This window comes from Centrocercus urophasianus, unplaced genomic scaffold (assembly GCF_019232065.1).
Source record: "Centrocercus urophasianus isolate 14NV4802_14NV808 unplaced genomic scaffold, USGS_Curo_1.0 seq_31, whole genome shotgun sequence".
Lineage (NCBI taxonomy): Eukaryota > Metazoa > Chordata > Aves > Galliformes > Phasianidae > Centrocercus > Centrocercus urophasianus.
This window is the reverse complement of record NW_024884878.1, coordinates 875,850-881,849: the sequence shown is the minus strand read 5'-3', so window position 1 is coordinate 881,849 and position 6,000 is coordinate 875,850.

Sequence of the window (6,000 nt, the reverse complement as noted above, 5' to 3'; positions counted from 1 at the left end):
AACTGAATAAGATGGTTATGTTCAGCCTGGGGAAAAGAAGATTGAGGGGGGATCTGATAAATGTTTATAGATGTCTGAAGACAGATGGAAGGCAAATGGATGAAGCCAGTGTCTTCTCAGTGTTGTGTAGGGATAGGACAAGGCCTAAAACTTGAACACAGGAAGTTTAACACAGACACGTGGAAGAACTTGTTTATGGCAAGGGTGTCAGAGTGCTGGAAGAGGTTGCTCAGAGAGGTTGTGGAGTCTCCTTCTATGGGGATATTCAAGATCTGTCTGGACGCCTACCTGTGTGACCTCTTGCAGAGGCAGCTGCTTCAGCCACTGAGTAGGGCTTGATTACCTCTTGAGTTCCCTTCCAAACTCTGCAATTCTGTGATTCTGTGGTTCTGTGATTTATTTGTTTGTCCCTTAATCCTTATCCAGAGTATCTCAACTGTCTTGTTGCCAACTGATAGGTCTGTACTTTCCAGACTCTCCATTACACACAGCACCACTATTGTCTCTCCTTCCTTGCCTATCTTTTCTGGAAAACGTCTAGCTGTCCATGGCATCACAGCAATCAGAGGACTCTTCTCATCTGTTTATGCTTATACCAATTATACTGTAGCTCTGGGACTAAGCCAAGGCTTCTAGTTCTTCCTGCTTGTTCTGCATGCTACATGCATTGGTGTAGAAGCATTTCATATGTGCTTCATTATACCCATCACCTTGTAGAGCAAACTGAAGAATCTCACCAGCACACAGACCCCTCTGATTGTGGCATGCCATCTGTTAATTTACCACCAGCAGTATAGGTGCAATTCAGCTGGGCTAATGATCTCAACCCCAACCCAGGCACATTCATAACAAGTAAGCCTGGTTTTATTCTCATCCTCTTTCAAATCTAGTTTAAAGCCCTCTCAACAAGCACTGTCAAATACTGCTCTAGAATGCTTTTCCCCTTTGAGACTTGTGGAACACATCTGTTGCCAGCAGGCACAGTACTGAATAAACTGCCTCATGATTAAAAAAAGAAACAAAATTGGTCTGGTAGCACTAGCTGCTTAGCCATGTGTTGATCAGATGTTCCTCTCCTGCTCCTCTCACTATTTTCCCTGCTTCTGAAGGGACTGAGGAAAACACCACTTAAGTTACTGCTCCTTCAGTTAGCCATCCTAGCACCTTTAAGTTCATCTTAATAATTCATCTTGATCTTCTGGTTTCTCCCCTAGACGTCATCACTGTCAACTTGAACTACGATACGAGGGTAATAATCACAATACTATAGCAGACCAGGAGGCTTCCTGTTCATTTCCCTGGCCTGGGCTCCATAGAGGCAGCAGACTTCCCTATGGATAGGTCTCAATCAGCATACTGGGCCCTCTGTTCTCCTCAGAAACAACTGCCTTGCTTTTCTTCTTGGCAGAGGTAATCTTAAGGCATGGTGCTGACTGCCCTAGAAAGCCCTCTGAATGGATTTTCTCTAACATCCTCACTTACACATCCTTCAAGTCCCAGAACCTATTATTCAAGAGTACCTGGATACGTAGGTAGGCTGGGAGAGGGTTGTCTACTATCTGAGTGTCATGGTTTTATGTTTTTTGTTTTTTCGAGTTTCAGTATTCCACATCAAAACATCATGTAGTGTGTGGGGCATTAAAGTCTTACTGCCCCAATTCCAAGTACCTATCCCTGTACATTACAGAAGTCACGGGATCTGGCCCTTCCGGGTGGGGGGGCAGGCCTTGCAGTGGGTGCTGGAGGGTGCTTTCCTAGCCATTCCAAGCTTCTCAGGTTTGACTCGGTCTCTCTCTCTCATCTTGTCTGATTTATTAATCTCAATTTTAATTAAATTGTATTATACTGTGTTATCTTGTATTCTGGTATTATAGTAAAATAAGTTTTCTTCCATAGATTATTGCCTCTGCTGCTGCTGGAACCTGTTCCTTCTCTTCCTTGTCACTTATGTCTCCTCCAAGGAACCAAAGCTTTAGGAAAGGTGCTGCTTCCTTAGGTTTCCTGCATGTAGTCTTTCCCAAGCCTTCCAGTTCACTCGTAGCTCCTAATTTTCACTTTTCTTCCACTGAATTCTCACTGATTTCACTCAATTCTCACTGAATTCTTCCCCTCAGTGAGGGGACTAAAACAGAACACAGAATTTAGGGTGCAACCTTACCAGTGACAAGTACAATCACCTCCCCAGTCCTTCTGGCTACACAGTTTCTGATACAAGCCAGAATGCCATTGGCTTTCCTGGCCACTTGGGCATACTGTTGGCTATCAAATAATACTCTCAGATCATTCTGCCGTGCATCTTTTCACCTACTCTGCTCCAAGCATGTCGCAGTGGATGGGGTTGTTGTGACCAAAGTGCAGGACCTGGCTTTTGGTTTTGTTGTTCCCATAAAATAGGCCTCAGGCCATAGATTCAGCCTGTCCAGATCCCTCTGTAGGGCATTCCTATCCAGGCAGAGCAATTCATTCACAAGATGAGTCACCTGGCCGTAGAAAGAGATCAGGTTAGTCAAGTAGGACCTGCCCTTCATGAACCTATGCTGGCTAGGCCTGATCCCCTGATGGTTCTGTACATGCTGTGTGATTACATTCAAATTGGCAAATCTCCAGTCATCTGGGATTTTTTTAGTTGACAGGGACTAATAATAAATGAGAGAAGTAAAGAAGGCACTGAGAACCTCAGCTTCTTCCTCATCCTCAGTGGTGAGTTTCCCTGCTGCATGAAAAAAAAAAGAAGGAAAGAGATTCTACTTGGCCCTGCTTTTATTTTTTATTTTTTATTTTTTATTTTTTGTTAATATATCTGTGTCTTTCAATCATCTTTAGCAATGATGGTTTGATTATGTTCTTTGTGGGCTTTTGGCTTTCTAATTTTCCCTCTGTAGATTCTAGTAATGTCTTTGCACTCTTCACAGGCTGTTTGTCCTTTCTTCCAAATATATTAAACTCTTTTATTGCCCAGAGTTTCAGCAAAATCTTCTTTTTTAGCAAGGCTGGGCTTCTTCCCTGCTTGCTCATTTTATGACACATGGGGACAGCTTATTTCTGCACCTTTAATATTTCCTTCTTGAGGGACGTCCAGCCTTCTTGAAGCCCTTTGCCCTTCAGAACTGACTCCCAAGGGATTCTCCCAACCAATGTCATCAACAGCTCAAAGTCCACCCTCCAGAAGCCCAAGATAGTAGTCTTGTTGACTGCACTACTGTCTGTCTTCAACAACAGTTGAGAACCCTGTTATTTACTGGTCACTATGCCCAAGACAGCTTCCAAACACCACATTTCCCACAAGTCCTTCTCTGTAAACAGCAGGTCTAGAAGGGTACTTCCCCGGCTAGGCTCTCTTCCCTGCTTTTTCAAGAAGTTACCTGTCACAGAATCCAGAAACCTCCTACTTTGCTTCTTCTCTGCTGTATTGTATTTCCGCCATACACCTGGGAAGTAGAAGTCCCCATGAGAACAAGTAATCACATGATTTCTGCTAGCTGCTCATTAAATGCTTCATCTCTTTATCTTGTTGGGCAACCTGTAGCAGATCCACACCAAGATGTCAGCCTTGTTTGCCTTCCTCCTGGTCTTTCCCCTAAGGACTCAACATCATCATTTCCAGCAGTAAGCTCTACTACATCGAAACACTGCTGAACACAGAGCCACTCCATCACCTCTCCTTGGCCCATCCCTTCTGAAGAGCTTATAGCCTTTTATTGCAGCATTCCAATGAGAATGATCTCATTATAATGTCTCAGTGATGGCAAATTGGACATCATTTTCCTGCACAATGTCTACCGCTTTCTCTGCTTTGTTGTCCACATTGTGTGCACTGGTACAGAAATCCTTCAGCTGGGCTATTTGTCTCACTCTCGCCCCTGACATGCTGTCCCAAGGCTAATCTCTAGTGAGCTTAGTTTTATCTTTTTCCCTCTTTAAGCCTAGTTTACAGTCCTCTGGAACAGCAAGCCACTTCATCACATAGCTGATTCTCCTTTCATGTTTCCTTCTCTTTTCTGATTTTAAATGTGTGTTGCTAATTTGGTATTTATTCACTTTTCTTACTACATTTATTTACTAGCTGTGTACATACTCCCTCTCAATCATTCATTTCATGTTTTATATATAAAAATAAAGTGCAGACTATTTAATAGGTATAGCTCTCTGTCATCTGTCTGTGTTGCTTGTTTAGCAAGAAAAATGTTAATAATCCTTAACAGATTTTAGAGTAAGTAAATCTTATCCGTCTCACTAATTTCTACATAAATATATTCTGTATTCTTATATGATTAAAATTAACTTGGTTTTGGAGACAGTAAAATTGTTTTAATTTTTTATGAGCAGGGAGATACAATTAAAAGTGAGGTCGTTTTAACAGATTCCTCTTGTTCTCCATTGTTCCTTGGCTTCTGAAAACAACCATTTGCGAAAGAACAAAACTCTTGTGAAGAGGAAACAAACTAGTAATGGAACTTTAGGGAGAGAATAAGAAGTAAGGGATAAATAGAGATCAAAAAGCCATTTTTTTCCACCATGACTGAGAATAAAATGTCTTTTTCTACAGGTAAAATCCAACATGAATCCAGTGTATCTAAATATTACATGTGTAAAATTATTTCTACAAGAGTTTTTAGAGAACTTGATACACATCTATATTCATGGAATCCGTATTTGTTAGAAACATGATATGATTTGCAAGTCTTTTTATAGCCTTAAGAAACACTTTCGAGATTGTATTATATGAAGTTTTCTAGGAGTAGTCTTCTGTGAGTTTCTTGATCTTTGAACAGCATCCTTGCCTCAGATTCACTACCAAGAAAACAACTCATACCTAATTCTCATTGTTTTAAAATGTACAGGATCTCTGGAATGTACTATTATAAAACTACAAATTTTTTGCTTTCCTCTCATAAACTAAAAATCAATAATGAAAATAAAATATATTATTTTTTAAGGAAGTTCTTTCTGTTATGTTTCTCCTGGTGAAATTGCAATAAGCTAGAGTAGTATATGTTGTTTTTATTTTTACAAATGAAAGGGTATGACAGAAGGGAGTGATCTGGATATGTCAGTCTTCGATAAAATTTATGTATATAGATATGCATATACAGAAACACATGCAGAGGTGCATTTATGTAGACAATTATAAGCTCAAAGTTACTTTATAACTATTTCTATCTGTACAGAAATGTGTAGAAATTTTCTCCACTCATTGAAATACTGGGAACCTACATATTATTTTCACCAATTATTCCGTAAGTAAATGCTGATTTAATCCTGTTTCCCTAATTTATTCTCTTCTGTAGCTCAGTCTGAAGCAACTCAAATGAAGAATGGACAGTTAGACAGTCTTCACTTTTGATATGGAGAAGTAATAACTGCGCAGACTTCAATGTTATGATATTTCTCTGCCATTTTCTAGACATCTACTAACATGTGATGTGCTACTAAGGGATGTGTTTTAGTAGGAAAATATTTGTGGTGAGCAGGTGGTTGAGCTGGATAGCCTTGGAAATCTTTTCCAACCTTGGTGATTCTATGATTCTATGTCTCAGACAATTCTACTGATAACCCTACCACACCAAAACTCCTGGCTACAGAACAGGCCACACTATCCTTTGGAAACAGTTGCTTTCTGTGCAGCCAAGTCATTAACCTAGAAAACAAAGCTTTGGTCTTAGTCTTCCTCTCAATGGATTGTTGTGGCAAACTGTGAGTTGTTTAAATAAGCCAACAGGCTTACCATAGTTTGATGCAAGAGATTATACCAGCTGCTGAAGTTTACAGCCTGAAAAATGTCAGAAATCCATTTGCAAATACGGACAGAGAGAGACTAGGAGAGACTTTAAGCAGTAAATATGACAAACAGAAGCATGCAGGAACTCCATCAAAATGAAAGAGAGAAGAAAAGATAGGAAAGAGGGTGATCATAAAGGCTGCAGGAAGAACTGTGCTGAACAACGGGGATGCAATCAAGAATGCTGCTGTGGATTTCCTCAAATATTCTGACCTGTGTTG